This window comes from Loxodonta africana, unplaced genomic scaffold (genome assembly GCF_030014295.1).
Source record: "Loxodonta africana isolate mLoxAfr1 unplaced genomic scaffold, mLoxAfr1.hap2 scaffold_34, whole genome shotgun sequence".
NCBI lineage: Eukaryota > Metazoa > Chordata > Mammalia > Proboscidea > Elephantidae > Loxodonta > Loxodonta africana.
Genome location: NW_026975055.1, coordinates 647,519 through 657,847, shown reverse-complemented (window position 1 = coordinate 657,847; position 10,329 = coordinate 647,519). Strand labels below are relative to the sequence as shown.

The 10,329-nt window shown below is 38.1% G+C and overlaps 1 pseudogene; it reads left to right on the top strand.

Moving 5' to 3' along the window:
- The first annotated feature begins 8,514 nt into the window (after positions 1-8,514).
- On the top strand, positions 8,515-9,651 carry LOC135229536 (olfactory receptor 14A16-like; annotated as a pseudogene).
- The last annotated feature ends 678 nt before the right edge of the window (positions 9,652-10,329 follow it).

The window sequence follows — 10,329 nt, the reverse complement described above, 5'->3', positions numbered from 1 at the left end:
GGAGGGCAGGGCTATGACATGTGAACTGTTGGGTCAGTACTGTCTCTGAACTAACCCACACAGTAACATAGATATTGGAAAATGGTTAGTTATAATTGAGTTTAGAGTGCAAATAGACTGAGAGTTATTATGAAGAGAGAGAGAGAAAAAAAAAAAGCACTAACAGCTTTTCTAATACATCAGCTATACCAAAATCAAGCACTTTCCCAGTGTTATCACTTATCACGTATTTCATCCTGGATGGTGAAAATGGTTAATATTCTTGACTGCTAACAGGACGATTGGAGGTTCAATCTTGGAGATGCCACCCAGAGGCATCTCATAAGAATGGCCTGATGATCTACTTCTGAAAGATCACAGCCATTGAAAATTCTACGGAGAACAGTTTTACTCTGACACACATGGGATCGAAAAGAGTCAGAGTTGACTGGACATCAAATGGTTTGGTTCTAGGGAGAAGTGAATAGGGCATGAAACAAATTCCCACACTTATTATTAAGAAGTAACTCCTCATCGTTGTAACACAAGAAAAATTTAAGTGCTTCCTCCCCACCAGTATTTTACAGCCATCTGTCCGTGGACTGGAGGGTTCACACTGGACACCAGGGCCACAGCTGTCCACCTCTTGGGAGGAACAACCATTTTTTCTATCATGCTGTCTTGTTCTTACATTCATGAGGTTGCTCTCGCTTATTACCACAGCTGTTCTGGGTGTCATTCTGGGACTTCTGGTTAGTCTTTCAATTCTGAACATAACATGAAATTGATGTTTACTCATAGTGACTATATAGGACAGAGTAATACTGCCCCATTGGGTTTCCAAGGCTATAATTTTTATGGAAGTCCATTGCCATGTCTCTGTGCTGAGGAGTGGCTGGTGGGCTCAAACCATTGACCTTTCAGTTAACAGGCAAGCACCTAACCACCATACAACCAGGGCTCCTATTTTGAACATGCTGTTGTTGTTATCAGGTGCTGTGGAGTTGATTCTGACTCATACTGACCCTATAGGACAGAGTAGAGCTGCCCCATAGGGTTTCCAAGAAATGACTGGTGGATTTGAACTGCCAACCGTTTGGTTAACAGCTGAGCTCTTAGCTGCTACACCACCAGGGCTCCATTTTGAACATAGACCACTCAAAAAAGGGACTTATTGTCACTACATTAACGTAAAGTCCTTAATACACCAAAAGGTGAAAACTTAATATTGTATTCAACTCCTTAATGTTGTCTGGTCTCTTCACTCAGATTAAATATTCCAATTTTCTATGATGAGATTAAATACCCTGAAAAAAATTCCAGTGTAGTTATGAGACATAATCCATTGCAAATTCATCATCAGTATCTCAGAGAGAGACAAGGTACACAGTGATGAGATCCCCTTTCACTTAAAGCAAAGTAAGACTTCTAACGCAATACCATGTTTGGTGTCAGTTAGAAGGCTCGATATGCCTTAGAAATTGGTGGATTCTATCTGATTCTACTGCCCGAACTGCTTCTGATTTGGAATAAGAGTAATTCTCTCAGGAATTCACAGACTAGTTTATTTCCAAACATCCCATAAGCCAAAGTTTCCAGTCACACAAGATCATCACACCGTTGGCCCCGCACACCAAACATAGGGCAAGTGGAATGACTTTGGGTAAATGGAAAGTAATGTTATTTGATTACAGTAATAGTAATAAAGGTACTGGAGCTACCTCTTTTGGATTTCAGCCTCGTTGAAATGATATGATTCTAGAATTCATGACCTATGAATCTGACCAAATGTTCACAATTGCTCATTTCTTAACTACTTTGCCTTTAATCAGGCTTCTTTCCATTCCACAGACCCCTGAACTCTGCTTGCCTCTAGTCTCACCAAGCATTAAAAAGTGAAGTGTGTTCCCCCCACCCCTTATCAGCTTCTAGGAATCACCTAGCCACAGAGAAACTCTTGTCCTCTCAGACTCCATTGGCCATTTCCCATTGCTTGTCAGGCTTCTCCTTAAAAAAATTCTGCTAATCTCAGCTTGCTTCTCCTTATCCTATGATAGAAGTCTTCTTCTGTTTGACTTTGAGTCACTTGCAAATTTATGAGATCAGATCATTGTCACAATTGTCTTTCTTAATGAATAAAACCTCTCCTTAAATAACTCCAAATGTGTTCTTATTTGACAAATTTAAAGTCAACTGGCACAATTTTACCATCTAAGTTTTTATTATAACCAATGTTTGCCATGTCTGGGGAAAAACAATTGCTTGCCCATTATCTCCTTACTTTCTAGAGAGGGTAAATGAATTATTCCGTCCTTGCTCTTGATTTGGAAAGTTTTCAAAGATGAACAAGCATTTGACCCCACTTAATTTCTGGTGCTATCTTTTTACTTTCTGCATACTCATCACTTTTTAATGCCTTCTTTCGTGGGTTTGTGACTCATTTACCTCTTTCAGAAAGGCTCAGTAGAGTTTCTCATCCAGAGCCCCTTTCTTCTTTTCCACATGTTTTAGTGTCTAGCATTACTTTCTGGCCTTGGCTTTTTGTTCCTCAGTTTATACATTTTGTCTTGTATGGCTTCTCTTGGCAAGAGATGCAAAATCTGAGTTCTACTGCCTGGACAGCATACACCCTTCAAATAATCTTGCCAATTTCCCCTCAAGATAATGATCTCAAGGTTGATACAATTTGTAACATGTGTCAGCACTTCATTGTTATTTATTGTTAAATAATCCATTTTATGCACATACCATTTGTGTTTACCAATCATTAGCTGATGTGCAATATCTACATGTATAAGTCAGTGACATTGATTACATTCTTCAAGTTGCGCTACAATTCTCGCTATCCTTCTTTGCATTATTCCACCAGCATTACCTTAAACTCCCTACCCTCTAAGCTTCCCATCCAATCTTTCAAGTTGCTGTTCTCAATTCGATCTCACGTGGATGTTCCTTTAAAAGAGCGCAATTCTCAAAGCAGACACACTTTATGAATTAAAATAAGTTAATTTTTGGTTCAAAGAAGACTCCAGGGGATAGTTTTAGTTTACGGTTTAAAGTTTAAAGATTATCTCAGGGCACTAATTTCAGGAGCTCTCCTAGCCTCAATGGCTCCAGAAATTTTAGATACCATTGAGAATGTGAAATTTTGTTTTGCATTCCCCTCTCCATTTTGATCAGGATCTGTCTATAGAATGGCCCAGCAATCCCACTTCTAGGTATATACCCAAGTGCCTTAAGGGTTGAGAAGTGAACAGACATAGGTACACCAATGTTCTTTGCAGCACTATTCACAATAGCCAAAAGGTGGAAACAAACTAAAAGTCCATCAGCAAATACCTAAGCAAAATGTGATACATGCATGCAATGGAATACTACTAAGCCAGAAAGAGAAACAAATTACTGATACTTACTCCAACATGTGTGAACCTTGAAGACACTATGCTGACTGAAATAAGCCAATTATAAAAGGACAAATATTGTAAGATCTCACTGATATGAAATGAAAAGTATAGGCAAATACATAGTGATTGAAGTTTATTAGTGGTTATTGGGGGTAAAAGAGAGGGGAGAAGGGGATTCACTCTTTGGGAAGCAGTGGATTTTTATTTATGTTGATGGGAAACGACATCTATTAAGGGTAATGTTTGTACAATTGATTAATGTAATTTATATCACTAAAATGTACACCAAAAAATGTTGAATTGACACATATAGTGTTTACAGAAAAAGAAGGGGTGTGCAGTGGTTGAGGCTGCTTGTGCACAACCAAACACCTCACAGGATTTGTTTTCTTGGTTTGGAGGCTTAGGGTCATGGTTTTGAGTGATATTCCAATCAATTAGCCCAATATTGTTTCTAAGTACTTCTGTTTTCTACCTCCTAATTTGTTGTGTAGTGACTGGGGTCTTAAAAGCTAGCAAGTTGCCACTCAAGATGTCTCCATTCACTGGAGCAACAGAGCAAGAAGGAGGGTCATGGATTGAAAGAGAACATCAGATACATGTCTGGCCGCCTCATGAACAGCTGCCTGATTTGTCATGAGACCAGAAGAACTAGATGGAACTCGACTACTATTAATGAGTACTTTGATCTCCGTTTATTTTTTCTGCCTTTCTTTCTTTCATTAATGTTTTGTAGCTTTCTTTGTATAGATACTGTATATATTTTATTACAATTGTACTTAAATATTTCATTTTTGGTGCTAATGTAAATGATATTGTGCTTTTGATTTCAATTTGAATTTACCAATGCTGTTTTTATAAAGAAGAAAACCCTGGTGGTATAGTGGTTAAGAGCTCAGGCTGCTAACCAAAAGGTCAGCAGTTCAAATCCACCATGCTGTCCTTGGAAACTCTATGGGGCAGTTCTACTCTGTCCTATAAGGTTGCTATGAGTTGGAGTCAATTCAACAGCAATGGGCTTGGTGGGTTTTTTGGTTACATAGAAACTAATTGACATTTGCATATTGATCTTGTATACTGCAACCTTGCTGTAACCAGTTATTAGTTCCAGGATTTTTTTGTTGAGTCTTTGGGATTTTCTATCAAGCACGGCATCTGTAAATAAACCCAGTTTTATTTTTTCCCTTCTTTTCCTATCTGTATACATTTTATTGTCTCATCATATCACTTCCAGTAAAATGTTGGATAGGATTGATGAGAGGGAGTCACACTTGCTTTGTTCCTGAACTTAGAGGGAAAACATGCAATCCCTCACCTTTAAATATGAAGTCATTTTTGTTGTTAGTCGCCGTTAAGTCAATGTTGAATCACAGTGACCCTATGTGATAGAGTAGAACTGCCCCATAGAATATTCTAGAATGTAATCGTTATGGGAGCAGATTGCCAGGTCTTTCTCCCACAGAGTCACTGGAAGGTTTTGAACTGTCAATATTTTGTTAGCAGGGGAGCTCTTAATCAAGTATGACGCTAGCTGTGGGATTTCGTGGATATTCTTTATTGAGTTGAGAAAGTTTCCCTGTTTATTGAGAGTTTTTAACACAAATGGGTGACAATATTTATTATATCTTAGTAGAATATACTTTAAATTTACACCAACTTAACTTTTTTTTAACTTCAGTGAAATTTAGAAATTTTATTCCTATGCAGTTTTATTCTGTCCCTTTTTTGTATTACTGATATACAGATCGCATCCATATATGTTATAAATCCAACAGTACATTGTTATAATTATTATTTTGTATCTTATCAATTTTAAGAAAGCAGAGAGAAGAAAAAAAGCAAGTATATATTCATAGAGTTTCTTATATTAGCTTTTTAAATTAACTTTTATTACCTTCATTTCTTCCTGTTGATTTGAGTTACCATAGGCCGTTGTTTTCTTACTCCAGCACACCTTTGTCCTAACCTCTTACTTTATCACATTAACGTTAAATATACTTCATTTCTAAATATTGTAACCCCAACAACAACAGTATGTGTCTATCTCCAATCCTATACTTTACTGGGAATAATACAGCTGCGAATGGCATCAACAGTGAGACAGTTTTTGCCCGTAAGTTTAACAAAAATGAATAAATAAAATCTCCTGTATAGGCAGGAATGTGTGTAAATGGAATGCTGTAGGTAGGAGCACAGATTTGTCATGTGTCTGGGAGATTAGTTGGTGGCATTTACAGAAATTCCAAAGCTATTTGATCAATTAATTACTCCCAAATAATGTATTTTAAGACATTAGGTGTGCATATGTATAAAAATATATATTTTAGAACTATCACAATTTGTTTGCAATATGAAACAATAAGAATTTTAAAATGGTGCATGCAGACCAAGGTGTATGCAGACCAAGGTGCCCATCAACGCATGAATGGATTAATAAATTATGGTATATTCACACCATGGAATACTACACATTGATAAAGAAGAGTGATGAATCTGTGAAACATTTTATAACGTGGAGGAATCTGGAAGGCATTATGCTGAGTGAAATTAGTCCGTTGCAAAAGGACAAATATTATATAAGACCACTATTGGAAGAACTAGAGAAATAGTTTAAACAGAGAAGAAAATACTCTTTGAGAGTTACGAGAGGGGGGAGGGAGGGAGGGTGGGAGAGGGGTACTCACTGATTAGATAGTAGATAAGAACTACTTTAGGTGAGGGGAAAGACAACACACAATACAGGCGAGGTCAGCACAACTGGACTAAACCAAAAGCAAAGAAGTTTCCAGAATAAACGGAGTGCTTCAAAGGCCAGCATAGCAAGGCCGGGGGTTTGGGGACCATGGTTTCAGGGGACATCTAAGTCAATTGGCATAACAAAATCTATTAAAAAAACATTCTGCATCCCACCTTGGAGGGTGGCTTCTGGGGTCTTTAATGCTAGCAAGCGGCCATCTAAGATGCATCAATTGGTCTCAACCCACCTGGATCAAAGGAGAATGAAGAACACCAAGGACACAAGGTAATTATGAGCCCAAGAGACAGAAAGGCCACATAAACCTCAGATTACATCAGCCAGAGACCAGAAGAGCTAGATGGTGCTCAGCTGCAACCGATGACTGCCCTGACAGGGAACACAACAGAGAACCCCTGAGGGAGCAGCAGAGCAGTGGGATGCAGACCCCAAATTCTCATAATAAGGCCTGACTTAATGTTCTGACTGAGACTAGAAGGACTCTGGTGGTCATGGCCTGCAGACCTTCTGTTGGCCTTAGGACAGGAACCACTCCCAAAGCCAAATCTTCAGACAGGGATCGGACTGGACAACGGGTTGGAGAGGGATGCTGGTGAGGAGTGAGCTTCTTGGATCAAGTGGACACTTGAGACTGTGTTGGTATCTCCTCCCTGGAGGGGGCGTGAGGGAGTGGGTGGGGTTAGAAGCTGGTGAAAAGGACATGAAAAGAGAGAGTGGAGGGAGGGAGTGGGTTATCTCATTGGGGGAGAGCAATTGAGAGTATGAAGCAAGGTGCATATAAGTTTTTTGTGTGAGAGACTGACTTGATTTGTAAACTTTCACTTAAAGCACAATAAAAATTAAAAAAAAGGAAAAAATGTATGCATATTCTGAAGTACACGCAAACATTGAAAAAAACATTGAAAAGCAAGGATTAAATATATTTGTAACAGTATTGGTAAATGCTCTGAAAAATATGTTAAGTGAAAAATAAGCATATAGAACAAAGCATGGGAAGATCTCACATATGCTGAAATGTACCTTTTTTTGCAGTTGTATGTCACAAATTGGCAGAAAACTGAAAGAAAAGAAATGCAATAAAACATTTTAGAATGGAAAATGGAGTGAAGTCTGAGAGGATATTTAAGTTTCTTATTTTCTGATAACTTGATTATTTTATATGACAGATGGACTTACACATATTTATGATAAATAAAAACAAAAATAACATCAAAATAGGTACTAAAGGCAAGCGACATAGCTGATCACTTGTGTCCGGATATGAGTTCATGAATTTAAAAAAATTTTGTTTTTCACTTTCCATTAAATATAAAGTTCCACACAGTCTATTGAGGGAAGAAACCCAACAACAAATTATTCCACAGTTGATGACATGGGTCTCATAACAGGAAATCCTATTGGGTAAGCCAACTCTCCAACCACAGACCTAAATTTTTGCACTACAAAGCTTCCACGTCCATAATAACAGCATCTTCCGGGAAATGATCGTCCCCCTCAGGAATCTTCCCCAATACACTTAATTAACTCTCATTCTAATTAGTCAATAGTAACTTCTTATAAAAATGCAGGACAAACACAAGACTCATTTGAACCTGTGTGTGCCAATGGGGAAAAGACTATAACTCAGTAAATGCATAGGAAACCTGAGCAATAGCAATATTTGAACAGAAATGTGCTTTCTGTTGGGCAAGAGACCCACCTCATCCAGCCTTTCTTACTGTATGAGAAAGTGCTCTCTGTCAACCTCATTCTCAGCCTTCACTTCCCCAGCATTTTAAAGAATGGACACCAGAAATTAGGGAAAGTGCGTTACTATTAGGTAAGTGGATTTCTCCCAAGCCTGTAAGCATCTACTATAAATTTCCCCACTCACGTTATCTCTTTATATGTCTAAATAAGTACATCCATTTTACCTGATTATATTCACTGCCTTTTAGGAAAATCAGCCATTATTATACTTTAATTTTGGTTATTAGACCCATGGCAGCTACATGCTCTTTATGAACAATTGAGGGGCAGAATAGGATGTGCAGATACTTCTAGGATTCTATTCAGTCTTTAAAGAGCCCATGCATGATCTGCTTAATGTGAAAACTTGATAAAAACTTCGGTGATCCAGTTCTAATCTATCATATGTGCAAGACATATTTCACTGCCCTAGACAACCAGAAGGTAAATTATTCTAGCCTGCTCTTAAAGACTATGTTATTATAATTTACTGTGCATTAGTTTAAAATTATAGTTTGTAAGATGTAACTCCCTGAGACCACTCTACCCACCAACCCTAATGCCCTTAAAATGCCCCTCAGGACACAGTAGAATCAATTAGAGAACCAACAAAAGAGGCAGGTTCTGAAGATGTAAGTGAATGAAGTAAATGTCACTTTTCTTAAGTTTCTGCAGGCAAAAATCAGCATGCCTCAGAAAAGAGCCAATAAAACAGAATTCTTGCTCATGGGATTTCCTGATGACTGGATGCTACAGAAACTGTATGCAGCTCTCTTCTTCCTCATTTACCTGACAGCACTGATGGGGAACCTCCTCACTGTCACCCTCACTGCCATTGACCGGCGTCTCCAAGCCCCCACGCACTTCTTCCTGAAAAATTTGTCCTTAATTGACACACGCTATATTTCTGTCACTGTCCCCAAGTCCATCATGAACTCTCTAACAGCCGTTCCATCTCCTTCCTAGGATGTGCCTCACAGATTTTTCTTGTCATTTTTTTCGGGGGCACAGAGTTTGCCCTCCTTACAGTCATGTCCTATGACTGCTATGCTGCCATCTGCCATCCTCTGCACTATGAGACCATTATGAGTAGAGGTACCTGTGTGCAGATGGTGGCTGCATCGTGGCTCAGTGGATGTGGCTATGGATCCATTCACGTAGCAGGTACACTTTCTGTGGGCCCAACGTAGTTCATCAGTTTTTCTGTGATATTCCATCATTGCTTACACTTGCTTGTTCTGGGGAGCACATTTTAGAATATGTATTTATCAATGCTAGCTGTTGTTTTGCTTTTGTATGTTTCATTTTAATGGTTGTGTCCTATGTTCATATTTTCTCATCGGTCTTAAGTATTCCATCCACTCAAGGAAGGTACAAAACTGTCTCCACCTGCATGCCCCACCTAACTGTGGTGACCTTGTTTCTCTCTTCTGGATTTATTGCGTACTTAGGTTCGGCCTTGGAATCCCCATCATCAGTGAGCCTCTTTATGTCTGTGTTATACTCCTTGTTACCTCCTACTGTGAATCCTGTCATTTATAGTTTGAGAAACAGGAACATGAAGGTGGCCCTTAGTAAAATCTTTGGTGGAGAAATAGCCTCAAAGATGTAAATGTCTAAAACATTATTTTAATATTTACTAACGTATATCAGATTATTCGGTTTACAGGAATCTGTTTAAGGAAGGCTGCTGGTGCAATGGTTAAGCTCTTGGCTGCTAACCAAAAGTGACTTAGAGGGTCACTATGAGCCAGAATTGACTCAACAGGCATACAACAACAACAAGATTAAAAAAAAAACTTAGACATCTATTATCTCATTTTTTCTGCCGCATAGAATGACACATTTTATAGCATTAGATGGGTCTCGATGTCAAAAGTGTCTTGGCAACTTCTAATTCACTGGAAATCTTCCAAGCATTAAGTTCTCATCAATAAGAGCCAGGCTTGGGGTAATATTGTTCATTTCAGATTCATCTTCACCAATGCCATTCACTTTCCTAGTTGGGGCAATTTTATGATAGTTTAAAAATTTACATATTTTAAAACAGTACCCCATTTCATTCTTTCAGTAGTTAAAATGAAGGTGAGTAATTTCAAATTTGTTGTTTTTTTTTTCTCCTTGTTTGTATTGACAAGGACATTATTTACGAACTCAGGGTTTTATAATAAATGTTAATTTCCCAATTGTGGCTTTGCAAATATTACACTCAGAATATTCTTTAAGAGAATTTGTAAACAGAGTCTATTGGTAACGGATGTCATTGGTCAATCACATAAGGACAATTTTAAGACTAGTGATAGTGAATGGTCAAATTGCATAACTCTCATTACGTAGTTCAATCTGAGAAAGAATATGTAATGTTAAACATACAGGAGTAGCATAAGTTATGAGAAACCAAAATTCTTTCATGTCCACACTTTGTATTCTTAAATTTTAAACTTTAGAAACATGTATTTATAA